The 13,122-nt window shown below is 42.0% G+C and overlaps 1 pseudogene; it reads left to right on the top strand.

The window, feature by feature from the left end:
- The first annotated feature begins 12,565 nt into the window (after window positions 1-12,565).
- On the top strand, window positions 12,566-12,895 carry LOC104655301 (annotated as a pseudogene).
- Window positions 12,896-13,122: the final 227 nt, after the last annotated feature.

Below are 13,122 nucleotides of genomic sequence, written 5' to 3'. Positions count from 1 at the left end.
AATAACTTGATCCTGCTTCCTTCCTTCTTCCTTAACTGCTGCTTGGAATGTGTATAGGAAGTGTATAGCTCTGTCTTGGACGATAAAGACAAGGTCCACACCCTAGGAATGGCAGAGCAGACACCTGGATACAGCCTGGGTCCCTAAGGACTTCAGGCAGCAGAGCCAACATAACTGCTCTGGACTGCTTCCTCCAGACTTATAAATTAAAGACAAATAAAATTCTATCTTGATTAAGCTAATGCTATTTGTGGGGCAGTCACCACTCTCAGTGAAACTTAATCTTATCTGATATATCTATCTTGTTCACCAGGACTTAGCACAATTGCTGGTACATGTCAGGTGTTCAATAATCTTTTTTGAATGAATGAATGAATGAATGAATGAATCCCCACACACGCATTCAAAATCGCATACATAAAAGCGGCCACATTTCTCAGTAAGTCTTACATAAACCAGATTTTCTCATTGCTTACCTTGTTTCCTGAGAGAGAGGCAAACACAGAAGCTGCTTTAACTCATTCTGGTAGACTCTCAACTTCTTTGATATCTGAATTTGAACTATAACAGTCAAAACTTAGTTGACCTTCCAAATGTTCCTACTACTTTACTCTCTTTATAGACTACCCATTACAAATATATTATTGCAATCAGAAAGCAGACTTGACAGAAAACTTGAACCAAAATAGGTACCTTTGCCAACTATGCACTGACAGACATATGTTGTGATTAAATTCTGTCTACTCAGCTTTCAGTGAGAGTCTCAGAATATCAACAATGCCAATATTAACAAAATTCTCCCAAACACATACTCTGTAGAAAAGTACTATTAATAATAATAATGATTGGCCAGGTGCGGTGGCTCACGCCTGTAATCCCAGCACTTTGGGAGGCCGAAGCGGGTGGATCACGAGGTCGGGAGTTCAAGACCAGCCTGGCCAAGATGGTGAAACCCCATCTCTACTAAAAATACAAAAATTAGCCAGGTGCAGTGGCAGGCGCCTGTAATCCCAGCTATTCAGGAGGCTGAGGCAGGAGAATTGCTTGAACCTGGGTGGCAGAGGTTGCAGTGAGCCAAGATCATACCACTGCACTCCAGCCTGGGTGATCAAGTGAGACTCTGTCTCAAATAATAATAATAGTGATGATGATGATTAGGAATAAGACAAAATTGTCAAGAAGATTTAAATCATATGGTTTTTTTCTATATATAATGAAGTCTAAAGAGTAAACAACAACAACAACAACAACAAAAATTAAAAGCCTCCCAAATTGTTTCAATCCATTAGTTGGCCATGAGTTTTTATTAAACATTTCAAGATGCAGCCAAGATCATTAGATAGAAAGATCTAAGCTTCATGCAACTTTGGTGCAGAATATTTTCACTTTGTATCTCTGTAAAATGTCAGCATGTTTGTCCTCCACGTTTCATTATGTGTGTTGAAACAGATAACATCTTAAAATAGCTTGACCTGCTCAGATAGAAATGTTTTAAAATAGGCCAGGTATGGTGGTTCACACCTGTAATCCTAGCACTTTGGGAGGCTGAGGCAGGTGGATCACCTGAGGTCGGGAGTTCAAGACTAGCTTGACCAACATGGTAAAACCTTGTCTCCACTAAAAAACAAAAATTAGCTGGGTGTGATGGAGGGCACCTGTAATCCCCAGCTACTTGGGACGCTGAGGCAGGGAGAATTGCTTGAACCCGGGAGGCGGAGGTTACAGTGAGCCATTGCACTCCAGATTGGGCAGCAAGAGCAAGACTCCGACAAGAAAGAGGAAGGAAGGAAGGAAGGAAGGAAGGAAGGAAGGAAGGAAGGAAGGAAGGAAGGAAGGAAGGGAGGAAGGAAGGAAGGAAGGGAGGAAGGGAGGGAGGGAGGGAGGGAGGGAGGGAGGAAGGGAGGAAGGAAGGGAGATGTTTTAAAATAAAGATAGCATTTTTCTAGGTAGACAAGACTAGATAATTGAGATTAGTAGTAATTTACATGCAGTTCTCATCTCTGGGCAGCTTGCTGTGTTTTTTTTCCTCTATAGTTCATTACTTATTTTCAAAATGATTACTCAAGAATAAACTTGGAGCAGCATTTATTTCTTTCTTAAATGTTGTATATGAGAACTGTCCCCGATGAAATTATACTTAATTTGGGGATGGAAATGAGTTGCTTTTACAAACAGTTAAACAAAATAGAAAGAAACCACATTGTACTAAGATTCTAATTATCTATGACTTGCTTAGGAGCTCAAAATGATCTTTCAAAGTCTTTCTTTTTTTCTGCTCAATACCTTCATTATAGGAAACTGTAATGGATAAATCTTTCTTTTCACACCAGAAGAATTTGTCATCAAAAGGAACTTTCTCTTTTCCAGTCCCTTCATACTTAAAGGTTAATGGTTGCAGTGCTGCAGGAGTAAGTATAATCCAATGCAATTATGAAGCAGAATTAGAAGGAATGGCTGAAGGAGACCACTTGATAGAGATGGGTTAAAGAAAAGGGCTGAGTATTTCACAGAATGAAGAATCTTCATCAAGCAATTAGAATGGCTCTCAAACTTGTTTCAAGACGTTTATGTACCCAAATTGTACCTCTTGGGTTGAATTCAGGAGAAACTCATAGAATCAAATTGCTGTGGTGTGAATTGGCCTCATTTTCTCTACTGTCTTGCTTTACGGTTAAGGAAGTAGAGGCAGCATCAGTTACATAATTTGCAGTGCACACTGCAATATGAAAACGCTGGGCTTCCTGCTCAAAAATTATTCAGCATTTCAAGAATGCAACAGCAGAGCAGTAAATCAATCACAGGTCCCTCTGAGTACAGGGCCCTCTGTGACTGTTCGGGTTGAATGCCCATGAAACCAGTTCTGAGAAGAGGTCAGATGGGTTAAATTATTTGCCCTTAGTGATACAATGGCTTAGCAGCAGAGCTAGCCTCCTGATTCCTTGTTTAGTTTTTCTTTTTTTTTTTTTTCCTCTGCATTCTATTATTTCCCCATATCCACTTCATGTTTAGCTTAGAAGAATGTTTATTATTCATTCATTCTCTTTAATAAATATTTCTTGAACATGGACTATGTGGCAGACACTATTAGGAATTAGGGAAACAGTCATGAGATACAATTCCTTAAGTACTGGGTGTAGAAAAAGAACTTGAGGGGGAAATGTACCCATTTTTATAGAGGTTGTGGGGAAGGTGGAACTCTCATATCCTACTAATGGGAGTTAAAATAGATATTAATTTTCTGGAAGGCAACTTGACCATATGAGGCAAATGTCTAAAAATGTGTATACCCGTTGGCCCAGAAATAATGCTTCCTGGAATTTATCCTAAGGAAATCATAAGAGATGTGGGCAAAGTGATATGTGAAGAGTTGTTCATCATAGTACTTTTTTTTCCCTTATAAATGCCCAGGAATTTGAGTTTTGTTAGGCACATTTTGGTATAACTAGGCTATTAAACAATGCATGGCATTAAAAGTGTGGTTTTAGAAGACCACAAACCTGGGAAAAGGTTCATAATGTATAATTAGTGAAAAAGAAAGACTTAAAATAATATGGATAACATGATACCTATTTTTGGGGACAGGTTAGAAAATACGTTTGTAACGAGGAAAGCAGAGGAGGACATATATCCAACTGTAAGCAGTGATTATTATTATTATTATTATCTCCGAGATGGAGTCTTGCTTTGTCGCCCAGGCTGGAGTGCAGTGGTGCGATCTCAGCTCACTGCAACCTCTGCCTCCCAGGTTCAAGGATTCCTCTGTCTCAGCCTCCCGAGTAGCTGGGACTACAGGTACATGCCACCACACCTGGCTAATTTTTGTATTTTTAGTAGAGACGAGGTTTTGCCATGTTGGCCAGGCTGGTCTCAAACTCCTGTCCTCAAGTGATCTGGCTGCCTTGGTTTCCTAAAGTGCTGGGATTACAGGCGTGAGCCACCACATCTGACCAGTGATTAGCTCCTTGTAATAGTCTTTCTCTTTGTACTTACTTGTATTTTTCAATATTTCCTTATTGAGCATATTTTCTTTTTAAAATTTTAAGTTCTATCTGTATCAAACTATGAAAATCTGTGTTGTCTCAAATGTCTAGAGAAGAAGGCCAGCAATTCTACATTTCACCATTGGAAAAAATTAGTGCTTAAGTTTCACATGTAAAAGCTCATGGTAGACTTAACTAAATATCCATCATGAACAAATGAATTAAAATATTCCCCATATAGTGGAAAGAATCCTTACCAGTCATATAATCTAATCTTCCAACTAAAGTATAATTTGGCTCTATAATATACTTGATAAGTGATCTAAGCTTACTAGATTTAGAGATAGATTCTTTTTATTCATGAAAAACTGGATCTTAGCTAAATTATAACCAATAGAAGCCAATTTGGAATCAAAGCATCAATATTCGGTAACTACACTGGTCATTTAGGTGTAATGGTGCATGGTAAAGGCAAGAGTGGGTTTTAGTGAATAGATGCTCTTTGAAAAATCATTCTTAAATTGAACAATTGCCTTTTGGCCACTGTATTTGCTCTTTACTATGTCCAGCTTCATCATTCACCAGAGGCTTTATTTTTATTTTTTTATTATTTAATTAAGTTAATGAATTTATTTTATTTCAGACAGCATCTCCCTCTGTCACCCAGGCTAGATTATGGTGATGCAATCACAGCTCACTATGGCCTCAAACCTCCTGGGCTCAGGTGATCCTCCTGCCTTAGCCTCCTGAGTAGCAGGGACTATTGGTGCATCCCTCCACATCTGGTTAATTTTATTTGTAAAGATGGGGTCTCATTTTGTTGCCCAGGCTGTTCTCAAACTCCTGGGCTCAAGTGATCCCCCTCTCCTCAACCTCCCAAAGTGTTGGGATTACAGGCGTGAGCCACCATGCCTAGACAAGAATCTATTTTGAAATACATGGTGACATAGTTTGGATGTGTGTCCCCTCCATATCTCATGTTGAAATGTGATCCCTAGGCCGGGCGCAGTGGCTCAAGCCTGTAATCCCAGCACTTTGGAGGCCGAGATGGGTGGATCACGAGGTCAGGAGATCGAGACCATCCTGGCTAACACGGTGAAACCCCATCTCTACTAAAAAATACAGAAAACTAACCAGGTGAGGTGGCAGGCGCCTGTAGTCCCAGCTACTCAGGAGGCTGAGGCAGGAGAATGGTGTAAACCTGGGAGGCGGAGCTTGCAGTGAGCTGAGATCCAGCCACTGCACTCCAGCCTGGGTGACAGAGCGAGACTCTGTCTCAAAAAAAAAAGAAAAATAAATGTGATCCCCTAGTGACAGATGCTTGAGTCATGGGGGCTGATTCCTCATGAATGATTTAGTGTTGTCCGCTTCCTAATGAGTGAATTCTCCCTCTATTTGTTTATGTGAGATGTGGTTGTTTTAAAGAGCCTGGCATCTCTCTTGCCGCTCCCTTTCTTGCCATGTGACACACCTGCTTCTCCGCCACTTTCCACTCTAAGTCAAAGCTTCCTGAGGCCTCACCAGAAGCCAAGTGGATGCTCGTGCCATTTTTGTGCAGCCTGAAGAACTCTAAGCCAAATAAACCTCTCTTCTTTATTACTCAGTCTCAGGTGTTCCTTTACAGCAACGGAAAACAAACTAACAAACATGGATAGGAAAATTAGTAAGACTTCTTGCAGAGCACTTTTTGTAGGTTCTTTTTTTTTTTTTTTTTTTTTTTTTTTGAGGCGGAGTCTCGCTCTGTCGCCCGGACTGGAGTGCAGTGGCCGGATCTCAGCTCACTGCAAGCTCCGCCTCCCGGGTTTACGCCATTCTCCTTGCCTCAGCCTCCTGAGTAGCTGGGACTACAGGCGCCCGCCACCTCGCCCGGCTAGTTTTTTTGTATTTTTAGTACAGACGGGGTTTCACCGTGTTAGCCAGGATGGTCTCGATCTCCTGACCTCGTGATCCGCCCGTCTCGGCCTCCCAAAGTGCTGGGATTACAGGCTTGAGCCACCGCGCCCGGCCCCTGTAGGTTCTTATCTAACAAATCCTATCCATAAAAATACCTAGGACAACAGGTCCATTCAGAACCTCACTCAGTAACTTATCTTTATATTTGTAATTGTATAGATAAAAATTATTTTTATAATCATTACGTTTTGTGAAGTAAAAAGGTAACTTTCAAAAATTAATATGAAGTTAAAGAAGCCAGATACACACACACATACACACACACACACACACATACACACATACACACACATGGGTAGTCTGGTGCTATTTTAATCTCAATTTTATTAGCAAAATAATATGCAGAGAAAAATTTCTAGAAGGATTATAAGAAAATGTTAATATTAATTATCTTTAGGGGGAAACATAATGAAATTTCAGAATAATAATAAAAGATTTCTGAGATCTACAGATGACAATTCCTTTTGAGCAATATTGAATACAGCACACTACCAGAAAGAAATTGGACAAACCACAGGAGTGTGCTGCCTAAAAGAGGACTTTTTTCATTAAACATGGTCATTCCTTTATTCTAAAATCCCATATTCTTTTCTTTCTCTTTCTTTCTTTCTCCTTCCTTCCTTCCTCCCTCCCTCCCTCCCTCCCTCCCTCCCTCTCTCTCTCTCTCTCTCTCTGTCTCTCTCTCTCTCTCTCTCTCTCTCTCTTTCTTTCTTTTTTGAGACAGAGTCTTGCTCTGTCCCCCAGACTGGAGTGCAGTGGTGTGATTTCAGCTCACTGCTACCTCTGCCTCCCAGATTCAAGCAATTCTCCTGCCTCAGCTACTACCTCCTGAGTAGCTGGGATTATAGGTGCCCACCACCGCCCCCAGCTAATTTTTGTATTTCCAGTAGAGATGGGCTTTCACCATGTTGGCCAGACTGGTCTTGAACTCCTGACCTCAGGTGATCCACCTGCCTCGGACTCCCAAAGTGCTGGGATTATAGGTATGAGTCACTGTGCCCAACCTAAAATCCCATTTTCTATTCTGCTATCTATGTTGTTGTTTTTTGCCTGAAAATACCACCAAATACAGTAGTGGATCTCAATTGTAAAAAATTTTGTTTCAACAATGTTTTTGATAATTGTACTTTTATTGTCCATTGATTGAGAAATACATATACAGATTATTTGATCTCTGATCCCTGGGCACTATACCTGCTCCATGCCCCATATTTCCAAGAGTGGTTTGGGAACTACTGTTCTATATCTTTTAGTGTTTGATACATAAAGTTGACTGAGCACATTGTGCAATGATGATGGTAAAATTACTTTTTCTTAGAACAGTGACTACTAAAATGCACAATAACGGAACTTATATTCTATAACTTAGAACATACTTCTTATTTCTAAATTTTTTGTAAAGATGGAGTCTTGCTGTGTTGCCCAGGCTGGTCTCAAACTCCTGAGCTCAAGTGATCCTCCCACCTCAGCCTCCCAAAGTGCTGGGATTACATAGGGACATGAGCCACTGCACCTGACCCACACTTTTCTTTCTTTTCTTTTCTTTCTTTCTCTCTTTCTCCCTTCTTCTTCTTCTTCTTCTTCTTCTTCCTCCTCCTCCTCCTCTTCTTCTTCTTCCTCCTCCTCCTCCTCCTTCTTCTTCTTCTCTCTCTCTTTCATTCTTTCTTTCTTTCTTTTTTTTTTTTTTTGAGACGGAGTCTCGCTCTGTCGCCCAGGCTGGAGTGCAGTGGCCGGATCTCAGCTCACTGCAAGCTCCGCCTCCCGGGTTTACGCCATTCTCCTGCCTCAGCCTCCCAAGTAGCTGGGACTACAGGCGCCCGCCAACTCGCCCGGCTAGTTTTTTGTATTTTTTAGTAGAGACGGGGTTTCGCCGTGTTAGCTAGGTTGGTCTCGATCTCCTGACCTTGCGATCCACCCGTCTCGGCCTCCCAAAGTGCTGGGATTACAGGCTTGAGCCACCGCACCCGGCCTTCTTTTTTTTTTTTTTAGACGGAGTTTCACTCTTGTTACCCAGGCTGGAGTGCAACGGCACGATCTCGGCTCACCACAACCTCTGCCTCCTAAGTTCAAGCAATTCTCCTGCCTCAGCCTCCCCAGTAGCTGGGATTACAGGCATGCACTACCACGCCCAGCTTGCCTGTCTCCCTCCCTCCCTCCCTCCCTCCCTCCCTCCCTTCCTTCCTTCCTTCCTTCCTTCCTTCCTTCCTTCCTTCCTTCCTTCCTTCCTTCCTTCTCTCTCTCTCTCTCTCTCTTTCTTTCTCTTTCTTTCTCTCCTTTCTCTATCTCTCTCTCTTTCTCTCTTTCCTTTTTTTTTTTAGATGGAGTTTCACTCTTGTTGCCCAGGCTGGAGTGCAATGGCACAATCTCAGCTCACCACAACCTCTGCCTCCTAAGTTCAAGCAATTCTCCTGCCTCAGCCTCCCCAGTAGCTGGGATTACAGGCATGCACCACCATGCCTGGCTTTCTTTTCGTTTTCGTTTCGATCCTGGCGTCTTGCTTATGGCTTTCTTTATTTTCTTTATTTCTTGCTTTTCTTTCTTTTATTTCTTTATTTCTTTCAGTATTGAGTATTTCTTTCTTGCTTGCTTTTTATTCCGTCCTTCCTTCCTGACTTCCTTTATTTCACTTCCGTCCTTACTGCTGCTTTCTTCTTCTTGCTTTCTTTCTTCTTTCTTTCTTTCTTTCTTTGTTTCTTTCTTCTTCTTTCTTTCTTTTTTCTTTTTCTTTTCCCCTTTCTTTCTTTTCTTTCTTTCTTTCTTTCTTTCTTTCTTTCTTTCTTTCTTTCTTTCTTCTTTCTTTCTTTCTTTCTTTCTTTCTTTCTTCTTTCTTTTTTCTTTCTTTCTTCTTTCTTTCTTTCTTTCTTTCTTTCTTTCTTTCTTTCTTTCTTTCTTTCTTTCTTTCTCTTTCTTTCTTTCTTCCTCTCTCTCTCTCTTTCCTTTGACAGAGTCTCATTCTGTCACCTATGCTGGAGTGCAGTGGCACAACACAATCATAGCTCACTGCAGCCTCCTACTCCTGTGCTCAAACGATCCTCCTACCTCAGCCTCCTGAGTAGCTGGGATTTTTTTTTTTTTTTTTTTTTTTTTTTTTTTTTTTTTTTTTTTTTTTTGAGACAGAGTCTCACTCTGTTGCCCAGGCTGGAGTACAGTAGCGAGATCTTGGCTCACTGCAAGCTACGCCTCCCTGGTTCACTCTATTTTCCTGCCTCAGCCTCCTGAGTAGCTGGGACTACAGGCGCCCATCATCATGCCCTGCTAATTTTTTTGTATTTTTAGTAGAGATGGGGTTTCACCGTGTTAGTCAGGATGGTCTCAATCTCCTAACCTTGTGATCAGCCCGCCTTGTCCTCCCAAAGTGCGGGGATTACAGGCGTGAGCCACCTCACCAGGCCGCCTGGCTTATTTTTGTACTTTTTGTAGAGACAGGGTTTCACCATGTTACCCAGGCTGATCTCGAACTCCTGGGCTCAACTCTCCTGTTACCCAGGCTGGTCTCAAACTCACCTCAGCCTCCCAAAGTGCTGAGGTTACAGGCATGAGCCACCACGCCTGGTCCCATACTGTCTAATTCTAGAAAATATTCTGAAAATGTTTGTTCACTACTGGTCTCCTGGGAATTCTCTGAAACCCACACAATTCCTATAGTATTTGTTTTAACAAGCTACTTGACTTGTTACAATACAGTTAGCATGAGCTTATGCCTTAGGAATTGTATCTGTGTTAGATTACTCTCCCTCAGTTTTCCCTGCCTGCCTGTCAAAAAGCAGAAACAAAACAAACAACAACAAAAAGTCCCTTTTTAGCATCACTGTATCTTTCTTCTCCTCTCTCTCTAGCCATCAGAGCTCATAATCCTTTTGGACTTAGTATAGTTTTATCTCATCTCCAATTTTACTTTTTTTCCCCTCGCTTTACTTCAGTACCAATGTAATCCTGGTGAACTTTGCCAAATCCCCTTTTTAAACCATGCATCTAGAGCATATAGAAGAAAAGAAATTTGCTTTAAAACTTGTTGCTGTTTTGTTTTGGAAGTGGCAGCTCAAAGTAGACTCAATAAATTAATGTTATTTTTCTACTTAAAATTAACTCGAGGAGGACTTCATCAGGGATAAGTGATGCTCACAAAGTAGAAGATGATAAACAGAAAAGGGGCCTATAGAACAATGAAATCTATCCAATCATACAAACAACTTCAGAACCTTGTGTTTATTTCAAATCTCTCCTTTTTTTCTTTTTTCTTTTTGGAGACAGGGTCTCACTTTGTCACTCAGACTGGAGTGCAGTGGTGCGATCTCAGCTTACTGCAGTCTCACCCTCTCCGCCTCAAGCAATCCCTCTGCCTCAGTCCCTCAAGTAGCTGCATCTACAGGCATGTACCACCATGCCTCGCTAATTTTGTATTTTTTTGCAGAGACAGGGTTTCATCATGTTGCCCAGGCTGATCTCCAACTCCTGAGCTCAAGCCATCCACCCACCTTGGCCTCCCAAAGATCTAGGATTACAGGCATGAGCCACCACACCTGGCCCGGATCTCATTATTAATAGAACAGATTGAAAAAATTGAGAGGTATTGGTAAGATTTTTAACAAATAGGCCTATGCAGCAATGGTAGCTAATTTTATAAATAAAGACTATAATAAAAGTGTGAGAAAATGAAACACTGAAGATATAAACACTCAAAGAAATAATTTATTTAGCCTTATCCTTTGATAGGTAAGAATAAAAGAATAGTCATCAAAAGAGAAAATGGAAGCGACGTCGGGACCGTGGATTCTATGCCAGCATACCAACTTCAGAAAGTGACATCAGGGAAAGGTTTTACATTGATGCATGTTTGAAGTTGGGAGGAAGGAGAGCATGAGGAACAGATATATTCTTACTGTCTTTGTTATCTTTTGGATGGAATGTTATTTGATTATAGCAGTCTCCTCTTACCACATCCCAATCTTTAGCCCGAAATATTATGAAGAACCTGCTTTTTCCTGTAAAATGATTATGATTAACTAAAACTTATGCTACATTTTACATATTGATAGTATACATTCCTGCATAGCATAGCATAGCATAGCATAGCAGAATTCAGACTCTCTTAACTTAGCAATCAAGAAAAAGATTCTGTCACATAAAAAATAGGAACACATGCCAGGCATGATGGCACAAGCGTGTAGTCCCCGTTACTTAGGAAGTTGAGGCGGGAGGATCACTTGAGCCCAGGAATTTTAGGCTGTAGTGAGCTATCATGGTGCTACTACACTTCAGCCTAGGAGACAGAGTGACTCTGTCTCTAAAAATAAAATACATAATAAAAACACTGGCTCTTCAAAAAGTTAAATATAGAATTACCACATGATCCAGCAATTTTGCTTTACTTCTAGGTATATACCCAGAAGGACTGAAAACAGGGACTCAAACATACCTGTTCATCAATGTTCAGAGCAGCATTATTCACAGCAGCCAAAAGGAAAACAACTCAAATGTCCACTGATAGACGAATGGATAGACAAAATATGATCTATACATAGAATAAAATTATATTCCATAGAATGGAATAGAATTCAGCCTTAAAAAGGAGTGAAATTCTGATACATGCTACCACATTGATGAATCTTAAAAACATGATGCTGGCCGGGAGCAGTGGCTCACGCTTGTCACCCCAGCACTTTGGGAGGCCGAGGTGGGCGGATCACGAGGTCAGGAGATCGAGATCATCCTGGCTAACACGGTGAAACCTCATCTCTACTAAAAACACAAAAAAATTAGCCAGGTGTGGTGGCGCGCGCCTGTAGTCCCAGCTACTCGGAAGGCTGAGGCAGGAGAATGGCGTGAACTCGGGAGGCGGAGCTTGCAGTGAGTGGAGATCGTGCCACGGCACTCCAGCCTGGGCGACAGAGCGAGACTCTGTCTCAAAAAAAAAAAAAACAAAAAACAAAACAAAAAAAAAACCATGATGCTAAGTGAAATATGGAAGATTGTATGATTCCACTTAGAAGAGGTAAATGGAACAGTCAAATTCATAGAGACAGAAAATATAATGGAGGTTACCTGGGGCTGGAGAAGAGTGGAATGTGGAGTTATTGTTTGATGGGTAAAGTTTCTGTTTGGGATGATAAAAAACTTCTGGAAACGGTTGGTGGTGATGGTTGCACAATATGGCGAATGTACTTAATGCCGTTGAATTGAACACTTAAAAACGGTTGAAATAGAAATTTTGTGCTGTTTATATTACCATATTAAAAACATATATTAAAAAATAAAGAGGGCCGGGCGCGGTGGCTCAAGCCTGTAATCCCAGCACTTTGGGAGGCCGAGATGGGCGGATCACGAGGTCAGGAGATCGAGACCATCCTGGCTAACACGGTGAAACCCCGTCTCTACTAAAAATACAAAAAAAAAAAAAAAAAAAAAACTAGCCGGGAGAGGTGGCGGGCGCCTGTAGTCCCAGCTACTTGGGAGGCTGAGGCAGGAGAATGGCGTGAACCCGGGAGGCGGAGCTTGCAGTGAGCTGAGATCCGGCCACTGCACTCCAGCCCGGGCGACAGAGCAAGACTCCGTCTCAAAAAAAAAAAATAAAAAAAAAAAATAAATAAATAAATAAATAAATAAATAAATAAAATAAAGAGGCCTTGGTCACTATGGAGGAACCGGAGATGCAGCTCAAGGGGAAGAAAGTCACGGACACATTCACTGAGAGCATCTCCGTCCTGGCGAATGAGCCGTCGGTGGCCCTGTACCGACTGCAGGAGCACGTGCGCCGCTCCCTCCCGGAGCTGGCCCGGCACCAGGCAGCCATGCAGCGTCAGGAAGTGCAGAGCCAGGGAGCCATCTACACCGCGGAGTACGACCGCAGCGCCAGGAAGAAGCTAATGGACGGTAGCGTCTACTTCCGCAGCGTGGAAGGTCTGCTCAAACAGGCCATCAGCATCCGAGACCATATGAATGCCAGTGCCCAGGGCCACAGGTAGCTGCTGGGACCGCCCGCCCCCACTGCCACTCTCAGCCGCAGGGACTGTCTCTCAGCTGCGCTGGGAACCGCTGCTTCTCGCTTATTCGAAAACTCTTTCCTCTTGTCAAAAAAATTAATTAAAAAAAATAATAAAGATACGCCGGGCACGGTGGCTCATTCCTGTAATCCCAGCACTTTGGGAGGCCAAGGCAGGTGGATCGCTTGAGGGCAGGAGTTCGAGACCAG

The sequence above is a fragment of the Rhinopithecus roxellana genome, chromosome 10 (genome assembly GCF_007565055.1).
Source record: "Rhinopithecus roxellana isolate Shanxi Qingling chromosome 10, ASM756505v1, whole genome shotgun sequence".
Classification (NCBI taxonomy): Eukaryota; Metazoa; Chordata; class Mammalia; order Primates; family Cercopithecidae; genus Rhinopithecus; species Rhinopithecus roxellana.
This window is presented reverse-complemented; position numbering and strand designations above follow the sequence as displayed.